Source organism: Castor canadensis, chromosome 4, assembly GCF_047511655.1.
Source record: "Castor canadensis chromosome 4, mCasCan1.hap1v2, whole genome shotgun sequence".
NCBI lineage: Eukaryota > Metazoa > Chordata > Mammalia > Rodentia > Castoridae > Castor > Castor canadensis.
Window position 1 is genome coordinate 7553000 of NC_133389.1, and position 25051 is coordinate 7578050.

Sequence of the window (25051 nt, forward strand, 5' to 3'; positions counted from 1 at the left end):
GGAGAGAAGGGAGGGCAGAAGGAATGAGGAAGTAGGGAAGGACTTCTCCAGTACCCACTAAGTAATGGAAGCAGTCAAGATTACAGCTGTTTCAGGCAATCTCTCCCCTCCTTCCTTCTTTTCATCTTGTTTAAAGGGCCCAGGAGCATCCCTTACTCTCTAGAGCTCCAGGGCCATCAGAAATGTATCATTTTGATCACATGAACTAACCACTTGACCTAATTTCAGTAAAAATAAGTGGGTAACAAATTAGTTCACATTCAATATTAACAAAAATAAATATTATTAATTTTTACAGAATATAACTACCATGAATCTTTATTTTAATTACTTAATTAAGACCTAAAGACCACAGTATCCCTAAGTTACTTCAGTTAAGAAGTCCTATATTAATGTAAAGAAACAACCAAACAAATGTCTGGCTTTTAGATTTTTGGAAAAAAAATTCTGGGCACCATTTCCCATCCTACCCAGGGTCCATTAAATGAATAGAGGCCTCCATCCATTTTCCATGATCTTACTCCTGAGGTAGCCCAGCTGTGGGCAGAGGAGGAATGGGATATTTGCTCAACACCTCCCTCTTGTCCACTGCAATGAGCTGTCCAAGCCCCTGCTTTTCAGAGGCATCAACCTCTCAAATCTAAATCTCCACTCACAATGCAAGTCAGCTCACTTGACGTGCTTCTGCCAACAGGTGCCATATGACTCTTCCATAGGCCCCATTTTTAAACACACTTGAATACTTGCTTCCAGCTACAGGCACTAATGTTTCTTCTGTCACCTACTCTGATCCATGGGCTATATTTTCCAAACATCTCATATCAGGAAAGGGACTAGAAAATGGTCACCTAAGAACATTTCTTTACTGAAGCAGCATACCAGGGCAATAAATCCTCTGTTCTGCCTAGTGTGTTCAAGTGATTCAGTATGGTGGCCATATGGAGAAAGAGAAGCTAAAGACACTAGCTTTTAAAATAATTTGGTCACATTTGCTTCTGTTCACATAATAACCTGAGCAAATACCTTAAAAATGACTTTTCTTATCTAACATTATACAGTGCAGTTAAAATGATCATTTCCAGTTTCCAAGAAATAGTGAGATGCATTACAAAATGTGCTACAAATCTGTGTTGAGTGTAGTAAACAACAAATTGATAAAAATAAGGTACAAGACAGCAAGCCTTATACCTTTCCATCATACTTTAGTATGCAATGCCCTTAATGACATTATAGAGATCAGGAACATGCTAGAATAACTGTCATTACCCTCTGTCTTTGAGTCAATGCAGATAGAAAATTTACTATTCATGGGAACTGTGTTAGAGTATGAAAATGTATGCTTAACATCAACTCTCAAGTTGAGTTGAAAATGTCTTTCCTTAAAAGTATCCTTGTCCATGGACCATTTGCAAAATCTCAGTTAACCTTGACAGCTACCTATAGGCTTTCCATAAAATTATCAGAATCTGAAAATCAAAATATACAAGAGAAGAAGAATTTTTCAAATATTAAAAAATTCAGATAACTGGCAACATCAAATGCACCAAATTATCATACATTGCACTATTCTAAAGGTTCTTGTGTCTTTACATTCCATGAATTGTTATTAACATTTCTTATCATAAAGCCCCATTATCTTTCTATGACTCTTGTGCAACATCATCACTAACAGATTGCCCCAGATAACTGGGGGGCGGGGGGAAATATTAAAAGCAGAGTGGATAAATGCAACATAACTCTTTGCATGTATTTTCTTTCAAGGTCAAAATCTGGCATAGGAAATTAACTTACAGCAGTTATTGCCAAGGTCATGAATTGAACATAAAAGTCAATGGGAAAACAGCAACATTTGCATTTCATATGAAGTGTGACCAATGACAGGTGCATTTGTTGCATGGCTCATAAGGCAAGCAAGGATTGCTGAAGAGTTACTACCCATTTGATAACGAAAGAAATATGTAGTGAGGTAGAATGTACAGTCATCCTTTCATGTTGCTGAACCAGGCAAGCATGTAGAAGCCACTCAAAACAGAAATGACAATGTTTTAGCACAGTTAATAGACTGATGCAATTCCAAAGGCATGCAAAACCTTGTGGGGTCAAAGAAACCTGGTGGACAAATTCTCTAAGTTCTCCATTCTAGGAATAACAAAATTTATTCCCATGATTGTAAGTCACTTCCCTAAGAGAGTCAACTACCTAGGAACACAGCCAGAAAAGATGAAACTTGGATTTCTAATTCACAGCTCTTTCCACATTGTTAATGTATTTTAAAAACTTCATTTTAAGGATAAAATTTAAGCCAAAACAAGAACAAAAACTTCCCACTCAGGGACTTTGCAGCAAGGTCCTTAGTTGAAAATCCAAAGGGAGAAAAATCATTAGCTTGAGTTAGAAAAGATAGCTCTCCTCTTCCTGCTTTTTTCACACTTTGCTTTTGATCATGGCTAACGGAGCTCATTTGTACTGTTTCCTTTAATGTTCTTCTGCCTCATGCCATCTCTTCCTTTAACGAAGGAAGATTTCAGGTTTGAAAATCAAGCCTTGAGTTACCCAGGGCCAAGTAGATTGATAACTAAGCAGGATGCCTTATTAGCAGAGGCTGAAAACAGTGAAGAAACCCAAAACATTCTAGTAAAGATTACTGTGTTCATTTCTTCTAGTTACAAAGTTACTTCTACTTTGTGGCCTAAATTGCTCCCTTTCTAGCTGAAGAATCACCTCATTAGCGTGAAGCTATAAAATATTAACAAAGGAATTATTCTTTCTTTAGAACAAGACACCTTGAACAATTTGCTCAATAAATTTTCCAATTTATGCTGTTTCATTCATTCAAGAAATGTCTATCCAAATTGTATTGGAAAGAATATGGAGAATCACCAGAAACAACATAAAAGAATAAGCTATATCTTATCATGACAAGTATTTTTACCAATGCCCTTGACCATAAACTCATATGGGCACAATTAATCCACCCCAAAATTGAAAGACTCGCTGAAATGTTTACAGGATCACAAAACATTAATGCTCTTGACAGATGTTCAATCTTTTCTTCTAGTTGAATTGTCCAAATATGTGTTTGTATGTATAAATTATCTCAATTGTTAAGGAAAATAATATATCATGTTACTTGAAAGTATAATAATTAGATCTATCAAACAAGACACCAAACTCATGAGGAAATATTTTAAATGTAATTAGAGTAGTATTTTCTTCTTCCAAATTTTCTTCATCCCCTGCCTTCCACATGGTAGAGGTGCAATGGTGGTCTTGATGAATATAAAACGAACCACACAAAATTTAAAGACTAGAAATGAAATTCACTCAAATATTAATTTCAATACTTAAGCTCATCAGATTTCTAAAAAAGTCAAAATGTTTAGTTACAAGGGACTTCAGTTATGGATAAACAGACCACCCAACTTCACAATTTTAAAGATAGGGATGACTTTTCTTATCTAATGTATGGGAAAGGTCAAAAACTGATATGAGAGAAAAATATATACCAAGTATATTCCACATTTGCTTTTGTAACAGGTTGTCTTTGGGGCTCCTATGTAATGACTTATGTTAGAAATTTTAATAATATCAGAGATTCATGGTCCTTAAGGTTGTGTTTAAAATGTTTACTGCATTGCTAGCAGACATGCTAATTAAGTTCATAAAAGTAACTTTCTGAGTTGATCCTTTTAAGGGCCAAGATTCTTCTTTCATGAAGTTAAGTACATAAATTCTTGAGATTTTTTTCACATTTTAGTATTTATACTGATGATGGACATATATCCAATATTTCTTGGAAAGGCTGAACCCTCCCAATTTAAAGAAAATAACAACAGCTTCCATATGCAACATAATGCACTATTAAACTTGAGACAGCCAATGAAAGGCAGGTAACGAATCAGCCACAGACCTGAATAGTACTTACCCATTCAAACCCAACATAGCAAGATGTAAAAGAAATTCTTCAAAGAAAATTCATTGAGATTAAACTTAAGTAACCACTATAAGTTTCAAAGTCCTTCACAAGTTCCTTTCTTAAAGAAAAATATGTATTTACATGGAGTAAACTGTAAGCTTATCTGTCTTCTCGCTTCATTGTAAAGGAGAGATATGTTATATGGAGAGCTAGCAGGTGTCCAGAGAATCCTGCATAGAAACCACAATTTCTTACCACAAACATCTTTCCATCTATTTTTTGAAAAGTCCAAAAATTTACAATTATTTCTAAGATGTGTCTCCCAAGAATATTATATGTATAATAGACTTAATTAAATGTAATAACAGGTCATTTTATTAAATATTTTAGCTTTCTTTCATCATGTTCAGAATAAAATTTGTTAAAATTTTAGAACTCTTGTAAATGTCACAATTTGCCTCCAACACAATAGTAAAAATAAAATCAATTTTACTTTATGTAGGGAAAGAAATTATTCACTTAAATGGCCTATTTAGTAACTTAAAAAAAATCCTACAAGAGGGTCCTCCTAAAACACATGAGTTTAAGAAAAATGAATTATGTTGTTTAATACTATCATGAGTGAGCAGATAGCTGCTTTCCAGGACAGTGATATCAAAGGTTGTGAAGGAATTTTATAAAATAAGTCATGATTGTATAATGGGGAGTCTTTTCAGTCAGGTTCATTACTGGTGAGTCATCCTTACAAAGGGAGGAAGATAAAAATACCTCTCATGTTAGTTCCAGTCAAGAGAGCATTCAAATAGAACACAAACACTTACACATACACAGACAAAGAGAGAGACAGACACACACATGCGTACACACACACAGAGGATAACAAAAATTGGGATAAGGAGAGAGCTGAAGGTAAAGCAATAGGCACATAGTTTCTATATTTGAGAAATAAAACAAGTGTATTACGCTTTGATTCTTTCCAAAATATTGAACATCTGACTCTCTGGCTTTGCTCTTCACCTCCATGACTAAGTCATACACCCAAGGACAAAAAGTTACCAAGAGGCAGACAGAAGTGAATTCTCTCATAGTTTGCTTAACACTGAGCTATGATAGAGAATAAACCCCATCTGCAAGGAAAAAATTTTGTATTAGTAATACTAAGTACTTTTGACATCGTCAATTAACATGCAATTACAAACAAGGGCATCCGTGCCGCTTCTCTCTGCCTCCCTGCCTTTATGTCCTTGGGTTTATGACTCAGCCATGGAAATGAAGAGCAAGGCTTGGGAGTCAGCCACACCTGCTTCACATGCTCCCAATAACCATCCTAAAGACTAATCTTCTATTTAAACTCTGTGCCTTGTTTTCTAAAATAAAGACCAGAACATTTATGTCACAGATCTGTCATGAAGTTTAAATGAAAAATGTGAATAGTAACATCTAGAAACACCTTTGAAGATTGACTTTGGAATGAAAAATGAAAGATAGATCTGCATAATAGGCATAGGGTGTAGGGGGATTACTTGTGGGAGGGGGTGGGTGAATGGAGGAGATGGAGGTGAAGAAGTATTGTTGATAGCCTTCATAAACATATATGGAATAAAACAATGTTACAATTGCTTTAAGTGGGGCAGGGAGGGGGTTGCAGGATGGTGGGAGATTGTGGGGGTGATCTAACCAATATACAATGTAAGGCTACTAAGAATTTGCACAATGAATCTCCCCTGTACAATGAATATATGCTAATAAAAATGAAAAAAACTGAACACTAAGTAAGCAAAGTGCTTTCTTCACAATAAATGAGAGGCATTATTAAAGTGATTTAAAATCCATAATTTTATAAATCCCAAATTTCATGAAAACTATGCAAAAATTGCATGGCAGAGATGCAAATGTAAAAATCATGTTGCAATACTTATGTATTCAGAGAAAAATACCAGAAGCCCAAAGATAACTGTAAGTGGCCTTTCCATCCTTACACACATCACTATGATTTACATTCTTCAGTGTAGGCCTGTCTTGGGTTTTTTTTTTTTGGCTATAGACAGAGCCATAGAGACAACTCAAGGTTTTCAGGTCATTTGAAACTGAAGCATTTTCTCCATTTGGTTAATAAAAATGTACTGTCTTTTTAAATAATTTTTTTTGTTCTAAGACAGTTTTAAAATCTGAGGGAAAAATGCCAAGATAAATATTACAGTAGCATATATACGCTGTATATCAAGAAAGATTATCTCCCTCTGTGACTGTGGAGATGAATGTTATTATATTCCTTTTAGACACTCTTTTTGTATTTATTAATGCTTCCTAAAATATTAATCACAAGAAAAATAGAGGTTTGGGTCTGAAGAAGTTTTTTGTGCACCATACCGAGCAGTCTAAGCTAATAATACAAACGATTTGACAACACACTAATGAAAATGCTGTGTTAGTTGAATCCTTGCTGTACTGAACTAAGTGAGGGCTGAGTTCCAAAGAAATTTTGACTCTTGCAAGCCTCTTTAAGCCCAATGAAATGTGTTCCTATTAAAGTTACCAATATCTTTCAAAGGATACACTATTGCCAATTATACTTACCCTTCATTTTAAGGAGAGAATTTTAAAGAGAGTCAAATGAGAATATTTCTTCTTCATCATTAAGCATGCTCAGATAGTTGACATAAGGTAAAGGTTCTTCATATTATAGCAAGACTTTCTAACGTATGGATAATTGAAAGACTGTACTTGGTGTTTTCATTTGTATTTTCAATTCAGCATAGTGAGTCAAACTGAAGGCTCCAGAACCGACTTCCTCCATCCAAGCTCTGGCTTCATAGAGGGAAAAGCATGGTGAACCAAGTGAGCTGCGTGTGAAAAGGTGCTGCAGTTGGGCCATGGCCTCCAACATGAAGGGGCGGAAGGCTGAATTTTTGGAGAAGAACAGGGGGAAGTGGTTGGTGCTGAGATCTGAGAACGTGCAGGAACCACATCCTGTTTGCCTCATAAATACAAGAAACATCACCTGCTGTTTTATTGCACAGGACTCATTAGAGGATGCAAGGGGATGGTGCCGTAATTTGCTGAGATAGTGACATAAATTGGGAATATTCTGGGAAAATTTACTTGATGGTCCTCCCTATATACGAGTGATTACCAATACTTCAGATCTTGATCAAAGTGAGATATGGAGCTATGGGAGTCCATTGATGATTTATCCAACTTATATTTTAAATATTCCCTTGAGGAGCATAGATATGTATCTTCTAGGAAACATTATGTTTCTTGTGAATTATTTATAATCTATAATAAATGCAGTGAAGGATACATGGGTTTTGAGAGTAAATTTAATACAACAAAAGCACAGATACACCAGTATGTTTATTGTGAATTCCCACTGCTGTCAGTAATTATTTAAGTAAAATTTGGCTTCCTCTGTTTTAAGGAAAATAATTAGGACTTTTGAACTTTAACATACTAAAATCCTGAGATTTCCTATATAAAAAGTTTGTTCCCAATTTTTCTTTCTGTTCTTGTAATAAAATAGAAATTAGCCTATCATTATTTCTGGCTAATATTCATTATAGGGAAATGCAAATAACAGGAGGGAAACAACAACTAACAATAAATGGCTGGCTTTCGGACCCTTGCCTGTCTTTCTTCAAAGCCATTACCATTCTGAATGAAATAAACATTATTTCCATGATATCTATGACCCATTGGTTTCATTTTAAATATTAAACATAAAACACAGAGAAAAGTATGTACAATATTAATTTGTGGATTTTTTTGGAAAATTGGAAAATTAAAAAAAAAATATATATATATATATACATGTTGTTTGTTTTGATCTGAGAAACAGAAGTGGACTAAACTTTGGCTACTTAAAAGGCTGGGAAATAAAACAAGATTTGTATTTGTTCTGAAAATTAATGATGCTAACTCTCAGGTACCAAAAGAAGAATGCCTAGAACTTTATAAATATTAGCAGATTTCCCTGCCCATATCAGAAAATTCTATTTATGAATCCCATCAGTCCTGCCATTATCTGGAAATCAGCTGTACCCACATAGGAGTTCTTTCTAAATTTGAAAAATAAATGATGAGAAATTGTATCACACCAAATATAAGATGCAGAAATTGGAGGAAATGTTTTCCTTCATTTCAAAAGATTCTACACCAATAATAGATTTTAAAGAAAGGGCTTAATTGTTTGGATTGCAGACATCAGAAAAATTGAATAGCTGGTAACTTTTTTTGTGAGGAAACTTGAAAACTAGTTTATATGAAATAGTAGCAAAAGAAGGTTAGTTTTAACTGTGCAGCTTCAGTTAATAGTAAGCATTTTTTGCCCTTGCTACCTCAGTTTAAACAATTAAAAGAGGCTGGACATGATTCAGTATACCTGAATGGCCCATAAATAACATCTACTAGATTTGAGGGACTTGGTTCTCAGACTAACTATGGAATACTAAAATGCTCTAAATCACGTTCTTATAAACAGCCCAGCTTTTGGAATCCTGAGATTGCTAAGGGTGCCTCCTAGCATGTATAGGGAAAGGACCTGCTGACTCTTCAGTTTAGTAAATCTACTGACTCTTGGCCTTTGGTCATGATTTTGAAATACAGGAGTAGAAAACAAGAAAGAATGGGATGACTCTTAAATAAAATAACAAAAGACATTTATCATTTGTACTTTTGATAAAGACATTTTCATTTGTTTTTATTTCATAATTCTACTATCAAACGTGAAAGTTAAAAATGGTAGTCATATATATGTATGTGTATGCATGAATTTAATAGCTTGGAAATTGATTTTACAATTTTGCCATTAAGAAAGTGAAATAACACATTTAACAGTTTGAGAGTTGGGAGGTATTGTGCTCAATTGGAGTTATCAGGTATGAGACCTTTAGAAATAAGACAAAATCTGCCTGAAAAGATTTTCAGCTGTTGAAACACAGTATCTCTTAGATTTCAAATGATGACAAAAATTCTTTTATTTTTAAATTAGAATCACCAATGCCTTGAGGAGTTTTGTAGAAAATGAGGTATTGGTTATTAACTTTTATATAGTTCTAAGCACTGTTGATATCTGTAAAGAAAGGATTTTGAAAGATAATGGAAAACCAAACATTTACTCAAGAAATGAAATAAGATTTTTCAATGTACAATAACAAAATAAAATTATCTTAATTATATTCAATTGCCAGAGATCACCTATATTCAATAGCTTCACTGTTCTGTAGTTTTCCCGTAAAATAGGAAGTCTGGAAACCACATTTACTAGACTCCATTGTTAATGAGGTTCCAGCTTTGACTCTACAATGAAAGGAACTTGAACAACTGGTTCATTATATATGATATGAGTTCTGTGCATTATGGAAAAGAAATAGTCATCTATTATCTGAGTAACTCTGTCCTCAGGCTACAAAGAACTTCAGTTCTGAAATGTTCTTCATGTCACATGCATTAGTAAAGAGAGTTTTAAGCTACTCAGAGTAATAAGCTAGAAGCATTTCAACCTGTCTTGTTTTGTTCTTGGTGACAGTAAGAAACCAACCTCAATGAAAAGGAAAATTTGCATGATCTATCAGCCTACTGTGCAATGCTCTGAGAATCTCCCTGGAAACTGGATTGTTAATAACACTAAAGGAATATTAGACTAAACAAGATAATGAGAATGGCAACTAAAAATAACCAGCAAGAATTTTGCTTCTCTGATAATATATTTTACCAAGAGATGTTTTATGAATTAAATACTGTTCCCATATTTTAATATAATTTATTTATTAACAGCCACATAGTCAATCATATGAAAAATATCCATGTTAACTGAAAAAGCAAGATAATTAAGTAGTTAAATCTGGGAAAAGAGTTTCTTTCTTATTTGGAGCCATTTTTAATGGTAAAGTTATTTTTTTTCTCAAGTCAGTCAATACAGACTTTAATAAAAACCATCTCTATGAAAGACCTGAGGAGTTGCTACGTATATGGATAGTGGATTCAATTAGCACAGCAGTATCAAATTCTAATCACACTCTTCTGATGCTAAAAATGTTTGCTGACTCTCCATTGCCTGATGAGTTAAGTTCCAACATCTCATGTAAGCATTAAAGATCATCATAGTATCCAAACACTTCATCAGCTCTCATTATTCATTTATATGAGTATTCCTCTTCAGCCTCTTTTACCACCTTGGTTATCCTTAACTGGCAATCTTTAACACTGTCTCTTTCACATATTTCATGTACTTTACTGAATAACCTTCCCCTAAGAGATTATTAATTTTTTCTCCTCATGATCCCCAAACTTAAATTTTGTCCATCTAAACAAGACTAATTCTCTTACTATAAATTGGCAATAGTATTTGTCACAGCTAAGCTAACAGTTGAATTTGTGGAAATATGGCTAGCATTCCATGAGGAAGGAATTGAAAATGATGGTGCAATTATGACATATAAGAATAGCTAAAGTGAGCGAATGTGTTTGTAAGACATTAAAAAAACTTGGGTGTTGGGGGTTGAAGGATCTTAAATGAACCAAGAGTTCCAGCCAGTATAGAGTTGCCCTATTTCTACCAAGAATCTTCCTTCTTAAAAGCAAAATCCCAACACATGCCACAACAGCCATAGAAAGATTCTGAGAATTAGATATAAGAAAGGGAACTCACAAAGAACATTAGAATTTTGAAATGACCTGGTGGTGAGTTCCTAGAGATTTTCTTTTTACTTCCCTTTTTCCCATCTGGGAGAAAGTGGCACAAGGTCCTGGTTGCCTATTTCCCCTTCACCATTCAGTGTGGCCCAGAGGTAAAAGGAGCTTACTGTCCTTACATGGGCAAGAGGTGGTGTGAGTCAGTGCTTCATGTGACCCAGAGTGATGTCAATGAGGCCCAGAAGGAAGCTGAACATCACCCCTGTTGTATAGATATACTACACCTAAACTAGAGACTGCCTGTGAAAAATGGAGACAGAATAGGATACTAAGCCTTACAACATGCTATGCCAGATATCCAGACACAAATGAAAAACTCTCCTCATAGCAAGAATTAATCACAAATTAAATAAGAACAACATAATCAAAAAATGCCAATGATAAGATAACTAAGCAGCAATTATAATATTTTAGTAGACAGTTATAAACACTCCTGAAATATATTTTTTAAAAGTTGATTAGCAAAGAACTAAAATATACAAAAAGCAAGCAAAAAGAAATTAGAGAATATTACTGGCAGATTGGCTCAAGTGATAGAGCACCTGCCTAACAAGCATGAGGCCCTAAGTTAAAACCCTAGTACCACCAAAAAAAGGAAATTAAAGAATTGAAAAAACAAAATAACCAAAATAAAAATATCACTGGATGGGCTTAGTAGTACATTAGAGATGACAGGAGAAAGTATGAAGGCAAAGATAGATTACTGGAAAATATTCAACATTAACAAGAAAAAATTAGAAAATAAGTGAACAGAGCCTCAAGGAGATGTGGGACAAAACAAAATTGCATTTCTTTCAGGAAAGTCCCAGCAAAAGATGAAGATACACTGAAAAGTATCCAAGGACAGCTAATTTGACAAGTTTAGCAGAAGTCATTAGCCTACAGATTCAAGAAGCCAAGTGAATTATAAGCAGAATAAGCCTAAAGAAATCTACGCAAAGACATATGATAATCAGTCTTCTGAAACTAAAGACAAAATCTTGAAAGAAGTCAAATAGAAATGGCAATTTTTGTATATGGGAACAACAATTTGAGTGATAGCAGAAAGTTTAATCTGGAACTATGGAAGCCATTTTTAAGTCCTGAAAAGAAAGGACTGTCAATCCTGAGTTCTACACTCTGGGGAAGACATCCTTCAGGACTGAGGGAAATGAAAGACACTCAGGGCGGAGTGGAGAGGGGTGATTTTTAGTATGTGTAAGAAAATTTATTGCTAAAAAACCTACTCTCACAAGGAAAAGACAAGTGGAAGTTGTCTGAATGGAAAGGAGGTAGTAACAGCAATAGTCTGGGATTTGAGAAAGTAAAAATGAACAAAAGAATGGTTAAAGTTAGAGGCAAACACAATAAACTATCCTTTCCCTTATGAATTTTTACTACAAAGTGGCAAAATGATAACATTGCCTGTTGTAGTGGTCAATAAATGCAGAAAAAATTTTAAAACATTTATATTTTAAATGTAGAAATTACAAAAAGACCTAAATGGAAATAAGATTTTTGAGCTTCGCTCCAAGTGGCAAAATGTCAATTTTAATTGACTGGGATAAGTTGTTGTACATATATTGTAATACCTAGAGTAATCTGCATGAAAAATTTATTAAAAATATAAATGACAAAATGGAGCTTGAAAAAATTCTGGAGTAACCCACAGAGGAGAGAAAGAGCAACAGACACAGAGACAGAGACAAAGAGACAGAGAGACAGAATGAGAATCAGGATTAACATTGAGGCAGGCTAGAAGTAGAAATGTTTGGGGCTCATGCAGGTTGCCTAGGGATGGCCAGACCACCTTCACCTGGCTGGGAACCCCCCATGCCCGTCCCCACTCATTCATTAGTGGGCGGGAACCTCCTGGGCCGGCCTTCCTGTGGGATAGGGTAGGTTTTTAAGGCACCTGAAAAAAAAAACAACACTATGCCAGCAGATCCCATCTGTGCCCACCTTGCTCTCTGCTTCTTCCCTCACCCAGGAGAACAGGTGATTCCCCTTTCCTCAATAAAGCTATCCTCCCTCATTCCATCTCTTTGGATTTTTCTGTTTGCTCTGTTTGGAATTTTCCATTTGGAGCACAAAAAACAGGATCTTTTGATCACGGACTGCACCAGTGCCATTAGCAATTAAAAAAGCAAACAAAATAGAAAAAGAAAGTGTGTTAGGCTCTAAAATAGCAGTAATTACATTAAGTATAACTGATGTAACTATATTAATTTAAAGACCAAGACTGCAGTCCTTAAGAAAAAAATCTTATCAAAATATATGCATTGTATAGAGCTCATTTCAAATAAAACATACATAGAAGGCTGACAGTATAAGTAGGGAGGTGTATTGTGACCTCCAACTGAGAAAATGCAAATTTATAAGTCATCTTCAAAATTTGATATAAATTAGAGCTTGGGGTAGAGGTGGCAAAATAATTGGCCATATTTAGATATAAGTGCAAAGTGGTGACTCCATTTCTCTGAGAAAAACTATAACTATATGAAGTGGAATGTGACACAGATCATAATAATAGAATAAGCAGAAGAATTTATGCGATCTTGTTTTATATTTTATGATATGTAGATAATGAAACTCATAAAAATTATAACTGCAGTTACCTGAGTCATTTGAATTTTTAGAACATCCATTCTGAATGTGTTTAGTTGTCATTTCATGCATATATACACGTATCGGTAAACTAAAGCATTCATTGTGTACTGATGGAGTTCTTCTGTCACTCAGTCTACCAGGAGCAGGAGAGGAAGTGGTGTGCCAAAGTGAATCACTGCAAATGGACTGCAAGGAAAGTTTTGAGAAGACATGAAGAATAAAAATGATGGTGATAGCCACACTGTGAGCAACCAAAATGGATCAGAAATTTTTAAATTACATATAATTCATATAGAGAAAAGATATTGTATGCACTGAGGTAATATATTCAGTATTTTCTTTAGAATTTTTCAGGAATAAAAAGGGTTAAATCAGCAAAAACTTTGATATGTGTTGAAGATGGTAGGGTGGAGTGTTAGGCGAAGATATTGTGCTGTTTTCTTCACTTAAAGTTTCTACAATACAATTTTGAAAAGCCTAAGGTCATTTAAAGTTCTAGTGAACTAGGGTTCGTACTCATAGTAGGAGTAGGAATGTTCATGAAGGTGGGGATGGTTGATCCATTGTCCTTGAAAACCCCAACGTTGTGTGATTGCTAACTTGTTTTTATTTCCTTCATAATTTTATTCAACTCTCCCCACTCTTCCATGTCAAGTAGCAACCATTAAAATATAGTTAGTGTATGTTTTTTTAGTAAATTCAATCAAAATATGTATTGTTACAATATTTTCAAATTTGGAATAGTTACAATATGTGTCTCTTTATTTTTAGTAAGAAACAAGTTTTTCAGATCCAACATATTATCTCAGATCCTATTCAATAGCTATCACACGTGTCAGTCATCCTCATCCACCTGGCCAGCAACGGACATTGTCTACTTTCCAATCTGAACACCACACTTAACATTTCAGTAAGTGTTCTCATAAATGAACTGTGGACCTGTAAAAGCATTTCCTGGGAACAGATCTAGTGAATGGAACATAGACGTACACCAATGATACTCAGTAGCACCATAGCATTTCCTGGGATGGGATGAAGCCACCTGCACTGCCTGAGTTTCTACTCCTAGCATTTTCTAATATGATCAATGTAAAGTGATATCTCAATTTTGCATTTGTGTTTATTTAAATACTGTGAGCGATCTATGTTAATTAACATTTTCAACATCATCATAGTCACAAGTGTCCTTTGCAATATTTTCTTTCACCATCAAAGAATAGTGTGTATTTCTCTTCTGTGCTTATATTTATTTCTGATTGTGCTGTTTACTGTGACCAGTGAAATATGAACAGAAATAATCTGTGTCATTCATAAGCAGGAATTTCAAGTGACAGTGTACATTCAGATATGAGCTTTTTTTCCTATTAGCGACAGTGACAGCCTTCCAGATAGAGGTTCCTGTGCTACACTATGCCTGGTCAGTGTAGGAGTCGAGATACCAGGTCACCTGTGATTGACATACAATGTCAGCTGAAGACAAATCACTGGTAGTGTAAGCCATCAGATTTTAACAGGTGCCATAACTTAGAGTCTTCTGACTGACATACTACTGTTTATCTCTTTTCTTATTAAGATGGATGTCTTTTTCTGTTTTATTTATAGTGATTTCTTATCCTATTTTTCCTTTGTCAGTTTAGGCAGCAAATGTTCTTTTCTGTTATTTCTCTATTAACATAGTACATATGTAACTTTCTTTGGTTTTGTTGTGCTTTTGGGTTTTTTTTTGTTTTTTTTTAGCTATGCTGGGGTTTGAACTCAGGGCCCTGCACTTGCTAAGAAAGCACTCTACACCTGAGCTATATCCTGAATGCTTTTTTTAAAAAACTTTTTTCATTTATTCACATGTGCGTACATTGTTTGAGTCATTTCTCTCTCCTGTCCCCCTCCCCCACCCTCTCCCTTCTTTTCCCCTTCACTTCCAGGCAGAACCTTTTCTGCCCTTATCTCTAATTTTGTTAAAGAGAAGACAAAAGCATAATAAGGAAACAAAGTGTTTTTGCTAGTTGAGTTAATGATAGCTACACAGAGAGATTCCTAGCATTGCTTCCATGTACAAATGTGTTACAGCCCAAGTTGATTCTTCTCTAACTGATCTTTACACTGGTTCCTGATCCCCATCTCATGTTAACCTCTGTCACTTTAAGGTTTCTGTATTAGTTCCTCTGGAGTGGGGGCATCAAACACTTCCATGTTTTGGGTTTTCTACCTATTCCTATATCTCCCGTATGTGCTCTCCCCTTAGTGTGTGACCCAAGTCCAACCACATTGCTGTGTTTGCCCTAGATCTAAAGTCCGCATATGAGGGAGAACATACGATTTATGGTCTTCTGGGCCTGGCTGACCTCGCTCAGAATGATGCTGAACACTTTTTTTTGCTTTAGTGATTTTTCAGGTATAGTGTTATGGTTTTGACTACAGCCAGTCTTAGTCAAAGATTCTACCTATTCCTTCCACATTGCAAACACACCCAGGTAATTTTCTGAGATAGGGTCTCACTAACATTTTGCTCCATTTGTCCTTGAACCATGATTCTCTCAATCTCCACCTGAGATCAGTTGATTCTCCTGATCTCTCACTGGCTGAGCATACAGAAGTGAGCAACCACAACCAGCCCTATGGGTTCTTTATTGAATGGAAGCCCTTACTTTTCCTGTAATCTATTTTCATCTTTTTATAACTTTATTATTAACAGTACAAAATTTTATGTAGTATATTTCTCCATCCCTATGTTAAGATGTAGAGAGAAATCATTTAAAGCAGTTGTTCTGAGATCTATTCAGATGCTTTCTAGGGTGCACCTTCCCTGAAGGAAGAAGAAAACACATGACCATGACTAATCTCCTTGCAAAGTGGACATCTCCATAAGTTTGATAATAGCATTTTTCCAAAAGGAAATACTTTATAGTTTTAGGATTCTTATCAGGATAGTAAATAAACCCTGAATATATGGGGTTTAGAAGTATGGCTCCCTAGAAAAGGCCATGGAAGCTTCCCTACTTTCTGGGTGTGGAATGGAAGTGAACACTACTGGCTGAGTGAGGCAATCATGAATTCCCACCTGAAGAAGTCACTTGCTATTCTGAGAGTCAGTGTGTTCAATACGGAAAGAATGACCTGCAGAGCCTATGTCTCTTCATTTACTAAGATGTTCTTATATGTCTTGTGTTCATTAGTCAAGATGTGTGTGTGTGTGTGTGTGCTTAATCTTGGAAACTTTATATTTTTAATATCAAAGATTTTTTACTTTATTATAATTCATAGTGTTTTATTATTTCTGAGAAGTAATAGCAATCTTATAAATCATTTTATAACTTACCACTCTTTTATTCTATTACTTTTTCTAACGTGATGATGTTACCAAAAATAACATCAGGATAGTTTTTTTGATCTGTTTCTTAATCTGTTTTCATGTTTTTTTCTCACAATTTTGGCAAGAATTTCTGCACGATGTTAAATGGCAGCAGTGCCAATACACACCCTTGCCTAGTCCTCAATCTCACCATGTTCTTCTACATCATGTGAGATAATCACAGTTTTCCTCCATTAGTTTGTTCCTGCAATGAATTACATGAGTATATTTTCTACTGTTGAGCCACTTTATCATTCCTCAACAACTCTTATCTTGATCATGGTATTATTTTTAATGGTATGCTTGAATTCATTTGGATTATATTTTAAGATGTCTTTTGTACACATATAAGCACTAGTCATTTTATGCAAGATTGTGCTCCAGTAATAAATAAAACCAGATTCAAGTTTCATTCATGCGTATCCCTCTACAGGTCCGGAAGTTCCCCAAAGGAAATATTCTCCACTTGACCATGCTGTAGCAATTTCTAATGCAGTTGTTAAGTGGAATCAGCTTAATTCCTTTCTTGCACTTAATTATCTCCAACAAACCTTGAGATTAAGACGGAACTGGCTTGGAAACACAAGGTGAAATTGTCTGTTTTCTGAAGAGTTTATCAGATGTAAGCATTAATTGGTCTTTTAGCCTTCTTGAGAATCAATCTTTTGCTCATATTTTGACCTCAGTGCCATTTACTGATACATTTATGTGTACCTGCATTGGTTCACATTTTTCAAAATTTCTTCAAGTCTGTGTTTAAGTTGAGAAGCACACATAAAAAAATTGTATAGCTATTTACTTATTTTATGTTCTGCCTTTTGCTTATATTTTACTTTCATTAGCCTTATCAAAAGTCTATTCTCATTTTTGTTGGTTTTTAAATTTTTTCTAGATTCTGTTATCATTTCATTGATTTTTGCTCTTATAATTTTCATATTTCATTGAATAAAATGATATGTATTATAAATAGCACCACTATCTTTAAGTACAACTAAGAAAACATGGTACGATTCATTCTTATTAGAAATGGCAAGGTGAATCCTGAATCAGAAAGACTAAGATATGAGTAAATATGCATTTTGGAAATTCTGATCACTTGCTCTGTTTCTAACTTGTAGTTTAGTAATTGGATTATTTATTTTTGAGTTGTAATTTCACCAGGTATATATTTAAAGTTATAATAGTTCTTCTGAAGACAGTTTTAGCTTTGGCACACTCAAATTTTTACATAGAATAATTTCATTATCATTGAGTACTGTTTCTTAATTATTCAATAATTTTATTTTCCATTAAAGTTTAGCTAGTCAAGTAGAATTAGTTATTTTAATACATATATATGTATATATATCATACACTTAGCAGCAAATTTATAAATATTTTTCAATGAAAGCTAGAGAACATTGTAAACATTAAACTAGGTAAATAAATAAAATGAAAAAGAATGCTGAATGCTAAGATGGTCAATCTTCTTAAAATTTTTATACAGTTATATGATATTACAATTAAACTCAGAATCATTTTTGCAGAAATTGAAAATTTTTTTCTGAAATCTGTTTCAAAATTCAAAATAACTATAGTGACAGAGATAGTTTTGAAAAAGAAGAGAGTTAGGGAACTTAGGCTTTCCATTTTAAGACTTACTCTATTATATTTTGGTTCCAACCATCTGGTATTAAAACATGGGTTGGAAAATCAATCAGTGTAGGAGTGTAGATTTCAAGTATCAATCACCACATTCATTGCTCAATGATTTTCAAAATAATAATCAATGTAATTGCACACAGGAAACTGCTTTTGATCAAACAGTGCTGGGAAAGCTAGTTATCTATATAGAAGAAGAATTAAAAATTGATCCTATTTGACACCAGGCAAGAATTAATTTGAAGATTGCATATCTATACATCAAAACTAAAACTTCAAATTAGATAGAAGAAAATAGAGGTGAATGTAAGAAAAAGTTTATTAGATTGATTACAGAAAACCTACTGTTAAAAAAATTACTAATGTACATTTTACCAAAACTTAAAATGTTTAGTTATTTCAAATATTGTTGGCAAAATGCAAAATCAAACCAGCCAACCAGGCCATTGGAAAATATATAATAGGGAAAACAATATTAAAAATATTTTTCAAATAAAAAATAAAGGTACAATTTAATTTTTAAGCAGGCAAATGATATTAGTAATTCAGAAGATAAAATTATATAAATTACCAATAAACACAAAAAATAGAACATAAAATCTTAGTCATCAGAAAATTCAAAATGAAAATACCCTAACATATTTCCACATAAGCAATATAGTGTTTGAGTCTTATGACTGCTTAAGACCAAATGTTTTAGAAAGAATGTGAGGTGACTGGAGCACTCATACATGGCTGGTAAGAGTTTATAATAGCACAGCTATGTTGGAAAACTGGAAATTTCTTACAAAATTTACCTTACTAAGATGTATACTAGGTCTCTGAAACTCCACTTCTAATTTCCCTGAGAAGTAAAATCCTACATCTACCAAAAAGAACCACAAAAGAATATCCATTGATGATTTTACCATAATGTCTCTAACTAAGCATAATCTAAATGTCCATCAAAGACAGGCAGGGGGAAAATGTTGGAGTCTATTTCTGTAATGGAGCATTATGTAGCAGTACAAATGAATAAACTCTGATACATTCACAACATGAAAAAATATCATCCACATTGTACTGTGTAAAGGAAACTGGACAGGAAAGGGTATATACTTTACATTTCTATGTATATTAAGTTCAAGAACAGGTCAAACTCATCTATGGAGAGAGAAAGGAACACTCATTATGCTTTGAGGTAGGAGAATTAGAACCAAGTATGAGAGAATTTCTCAGGTGATGGAAATGTTCTACATTTAACTGGTCTGATGGTTACACCGTGTGTGTGTGTGTGTGTGTGTGTGTGTGTGTGTGTGTGTGTGTGTGTATGTGTGTGATGTCAAAATCTGCCAAACTCTTTAATAAGGACTATGTATTTACTGGTAAATAAGTTATATCTTGAGTTTTCAAAAATATGTTATCCAGCTAACATCCTTATTGTCACATTAATCTGTCCCTTATCTACCCAGGCTTCACCTCTCCATGAACCTGCCTCCTTCATATATCAGTTCAAGATAGTCTTTAATGTCCACAGGAATTTTTCATATTATTGTAGTTATTTCTTCATATCAGGATTTCCCTCCAATTTCTATACTTTCTCCAGTATTAATTTTGAGAGCTCATTCTATCATAAGAAAAACTACATACTAGATATTATTGTTCGCAGTGAACACTGGAAAACAACAACTGCTTTTATGACTCTTGACTTGTCCAAGAGGTCATAGTTATTAGGCATTTGAAGCCAAAAACATAAAAAATAGATTCTGGGTATTTTCAATTTGATATTGATAGAGGTTAAATTCCTGGCATATACATTAAACCATTGTTTTCCCCAGGCAGAGATAAGCATTAGTCCTGGTCCTATTCAGAATCTTAATATTAGTCTTCTGTAGTACCACTGAAGTATGAAATGAAATCCTAGAAGACCATTTTTCTCTGGGAAACCTGGCTATTGTTGTTATTTTTACATGTGTAAAAGTAATGTGAGGAGAAATTTTCTATGAATTTTAGTACTTGAAGGAAGGGAACATTTTTTCCTTAAGAGAAACAAAGGTTCATGAAGATATAAATTAAGAAGAAACATTCAGGAAAATAAAGAATTTTTTAAAAGGGCTCATGTCTGTTGAGACATGAAGAACAGCTTCCACTCCATGCTCCCACTGTCATGATATCCAACCAAGTACACTGGGCCAAGCAAACATGGACTGGAAGGTCTGAAATTGCAAACCAAGACCAACACTTTCTCCTTTAAGTTGATGTGTCACATATTTTGGTCACAGTGGCAAAAAACTAATACAGAAATTTGGTGCCAGGGTCACCTGAGACTGAACTTGGTCATGTGTTTTTTAAGCCTTTGGAACTGGTTTGCAGCAGGAATTTGAAACAGTGTGGTGCAAATGTGTACACAAGTATATAAATGGAAAAATGAGACCTGTTGAAACTATTCCAGGAATGGGAGAGAGGAGATTAAGGATAATGATGGAGGGGATGAATTCAACTATGATATTGTAAGAACTTTTGTAAATGTCACAATGTACCCCCAGAACAGTAATACCAAAAAAAAAAAAGTTTGGAGAAGGAAGTTATTTTTAAAAGTGTAGGATGCATAGGAAATCAATGCGAGTCAACTCCCTGTATAGCTATCCTTATCTCAACTAGCAAAAGCCCTTGATCCTTCTTATTATTGCTTATACTCTCTCTTCAACAAAATTAGAGATAAGGGCAAAATAGTTTCTGCCAGGTAACGAGGGGCAGGGGAAGGGGGAAGAAATGACCCAAACATTGTATGAACATATGAATAAAATAAAAAATTTAAAAAAAAGTGTGGGATGCTGTAAGCAGAGCTGAATGAGCAATTCTTGTGAGAATTCAGACAAGAATGCTGACAGGAAAACAGACAGTGAAGTCCAGGCTTATGAGGCTTCAGATAGGAATAAGCACTCTATTGGAAGTTGAACTACAGGTCATTTATGTTATATTCTGGAAAAGAATTTATCCGCATTGGTCAGTGTCCTAAGACTTTGTGGAGGACTGAATTTAAAGGTGATGGACTAATTAATCTGGCAGAGGAAATTTGAGCCAGCATAGCCTTCAGATTGGGGCATATTTGTTGCTAGTGTCTTTTAGCCAGATTTTCAGCAAGAATTGAAAGCAAAAGGCAGAGCAGATTTGAAAAACATTCAATCTGGCCATAAAAAGAGCAAGTAGAAGGTTATCCTCAAGAAGGTTATCTTGAGTTATCCTCAAGAAGAGTATAGTTGTTAAAGAAGATAGCACCATTTAAAAGAACCTTAGCACTAGCACTCTGCACTTGAATAATAGGAAAGATGCCTGAAGGCCTCTCAGGAACTGGCCAGATCCAGATCGGAAGGCACAGGGGTATAAAATTATAAACGTCAGTGAAGGACTTTTCCTTGAAAAGACAGACCTCTAGTCACCCTGCCTCCACAGGGCAGCCTATCACCTTGTTTCCCTGGATTCCTTACATGCTGCTAAGCAGTCCATGTTTTTGGAGGCCACTGCAGCTATTTTCCCAGGGGGCATCCAGCTACTATTCCAGCTGCCAGCAGACCTTGGCATTGTTCACGTGATGCTGGTTTTGCAAGCGTGCAGAATGCAAGAATTTGGGCATCATAAAGGTTCCACCTAAATTTCAAAGGAAGGCCTTCAAGGCCAAGTAATGGGGTAATGTGTGCCAGGATTAAGATCCTCAAGTCTCTGAGAAGTTGATGCATGGAGCTTAGAAAAGGCAGAGAAGCAGTCAAAACCCCAGAATGGTAAAGATGCCAGGAATGTGGACCATCTGCTGAGGAAGGCCACAGTCAACCAGTGGCACACTAACCAGAGTCATAATAACACTCTAAACAGAGTTCTAGACCAAGGCCCTACTCCAGGTGTTCTAACATGTCAGGTAGTGCCATTTGCTCCAATATACTAACGAAATAGATGAGTAGTTGTGAGAGCAGTAATGAAGGAAAGGAAAGGAGATTTATTAATGCAATATGGTAACATCATGGAAAGAGTCAAAGTAAGCATTTTAGTCTTATCTTCAGGGTACAGATATGAGCTTTAGGTTTCTTTTGTTTTGTTTTGGTAGTACTGGAGTTTAAACTCATGACCTCATGTTTCCTAGACACTCTACCACTTCAACTATGCACTTAGCTTTAGAATTAAATAGACTAATTGGGGCAGGGAGTAAGAGATATTCATAATTATTAAACAGTCTTGGTGGTGGTCCAAAGTGTGGTCAAATGGTTTACTGGTCAAGTGGGACTTAGTCACATTAGAAAGTCATTGTTGCCTGGAAGGTAGCTTTGATTCCTGTCACCAGACATTTACCCAACAACCCTGCTCTTCCTGGAGACCAAGGGGGCTACAAAGTGACTGCAGGAGAAAATGGCTCAAAGCAAAGGACAACGGTAGAATATGGAGTCAGATATATGCCAAGCTTTCATAATGTTTTTATCCACCCTTTGGACATTTTGAAGGAAAAAGTGAGGAGTCAGAGTTCTTAGTCAAAAGCAGTTTCTTAGTTCCTTTAATAGAGCCAGCACAAGAGAGAGGCCATTGTAGTTCAAGTGAGGCTACCATGAGCTCAAAATGTTAGACACGAAGCTACAGGATTTAATATTTTCCCAATGCAAGATTTTAGTCTTGCATTGGTCCTATCCTTCCTTAGTACTCTCCTGTTACTCCCTTTTGTAATGGAATAGCTTTTTTTTTAATTGTAGGTATATGTTGTAGCATTTACAAAGGTTCTTACAATGTATCGAATATATCATACTGGATTCACCCCTCCACTGCTTTTTTTATCCCCTCTCCACTAATCCCTGAACCTACTTCAACAGGTATCATTTCTGCATTTACATACATCTGTATGCATTATTTGTACTGTATTCATCTTCCTACCCCTTTCCTTGCTACTTCCCCCTCCAACTGGCACCAACTGCCCTCCCCCACCCCAAACCTGTTCCACTCCTCTGTTCTCTGATTTTGTAGAAGAAAACTCATAAAAGATAAAAAGAGAAACATGAGGTTTTTGCTGGTTTGAGATAGAGATTGCTACACAGGGAGTTTTCTTTGTGTTGTTTCTATGCATATATGTATTACAACCCCAGTTGGTTCATCTCTACCAATCCTCTTCAATTCTCCCTATTTCCTAGTGCTCCTGGTCAGTTTAAGATTTCTATATTCGTTCCTAAACCATGAGAACATCAACCACATTCAAGTTTTTGGTTTCCTTCCCTTGTCCTTTCCTTCCCAAGCGTGGCCTCCCCTTAGTATGACTCATATCCCATAGTATTGCTTCAAAATAAGGAGAACATGTGGTTTTTGGCCTTTTGAGCCTGACTAGTTTCACTTAAGGTGATATTCTCCAGTTCTATACATTTACTTGCAAATGACAAAATTTCTTTCTTCTTTGTGGCTGAGTAAAATTCCATTGTGTATAAATACTACATTTTCTTAATCCACTGATCAGTAATGAGGCATTTTGGCTATCTCCAAAGCTTAGCTATTGTGAATAGTGCTGCAATAAACATGGGCGTGCAGGTGCTTTTGTTGTAACCTGACTCACATTCACTGGGTAGAACCCTAGGAGTGGGATTGCTGGATTATATGGCAGATTTTCATTTAGTTTTTTGATAAGCCTCCATTCTGTTTTCCATAGTGCTTGTACTAGCTTACATTCTCACCAGCAGTGTGTGAGGGTTCCTTTTGCTCCACATCCTCACCAACATTTGTCATTGGTGGTGTTCTTGGTAATAGCTATGCTAACAGGAGTGAAGTGGAATCTTAGTGTGGTTTTGATTTGCATTTCCTTTATGTCCAGGGATGGTGAGCATTTTTTCATGTGTTTTTTAGCCAGTTGGAATTCTTCCCCTGAAAAAGTCTTGTTCAACTCAGTTGTCCATTTATTTATTGGGTAATTGGTTTTTTTTATTCAAATAAATTGGAAAATTTAGAAGAATTGGACATATTTCCAGATACATATGGCCATCAAAAACTGAACCAAGAGGATAGTAATCATCTAAACAGATCTATAATACACAATGAAATTGAAGCAGCAATAAAGATTTCCGCCCCCCCCCCCCCCGAAAAAAGTCCAGGACCAGACAGATTCCTCACTGAATTCTACCAAACCTTTAAAGAAGACCTAATACTGACACTCCTTAAACTTTTCCCTGAAACAGAAAGGGAAGGAATACTGCCTAACTCATTTTATGAAGCCAATATTATGCCCATTCCAAAACCAGACAAGGACATCCTAAAAGGAGAATGATGGACCAATCTCCTTAATGAACATTGATGCAAAAATCCTCAATAAAATAATGGCAAACTGAATCCAATAATATATCACAAAGATCATATACTGTGATCAAGTCAGCTTCATCCCAGGGATGCAGGGGTGGTTCAACATACACAAATCATTAAATGTTATATAGCACATTAACAGAAGCAAAGATAAAAACCACTTGATCATCTCAATAGATGCAGAAAAAGCCTTTACTAGGATTCAAAACCATTTCATGATAAATCTCTGATGCAACTAGGATTAGAAGGACTGTACCTCAACATTATAAAGTCTATATATGACAAACCTATAGCCAACATCATACTTAATGGAGAAAAACTGAAACCATTTCCCCTAAAGTCAGGAATGAGGCAAGGATGCCCAGTATCCCAGTCCTATTCAACATAGTCATGGAATGCCTAGCCAGAGCAATAAGGCAAGAAGATGAAATAAAAGGAATGCAAATAGGTAAAGAAGTAGTCAAACTATCCTTATTCAGATGAGATGATCTTATACTTAAAAGACCAAAAAACTGCACTCAAAATCTAGATAGCATAAACAGCTTCAGCAAAGTACCAGGCTCAAAAAT

General features: G+C 35.2%; 1 long non-coding RNA gene across 19 annotated transcripts in view; it reads right to left on the reverse strand.

The window, feature by feature from the left end:
• Window positions 1-25051, reverse strand: part of LOC141422445 (uncharacterized) — a 178865-nt gene that overhangs the window by 132850 nt on the left and 20964 nt on the right. For 4 of the 19 annotated variants that reach the window (XR_012446991.1, XR_012446996.1, XR_012446992.1 and 1 more), the window contains exons 3-4: window positions 13207-13384; window positions 6494-6817 (exon numbers count right to left, since the gene is read on the reverse strand). The exons of 13 other annotated variants lie outside the window; for them this stretch is intronic. This is a non-coding gene — a long non-coding RNA (uncharacterized lncRNA). The remainder of the gene's footprint in view (window positions 1-6493; window positions 6818-13206; window positions 13385-25051) is intronic. 2 more of the 19 variants (XR_012446997.1, XR_012446995.1) reach the window with 2 other exon arrangements.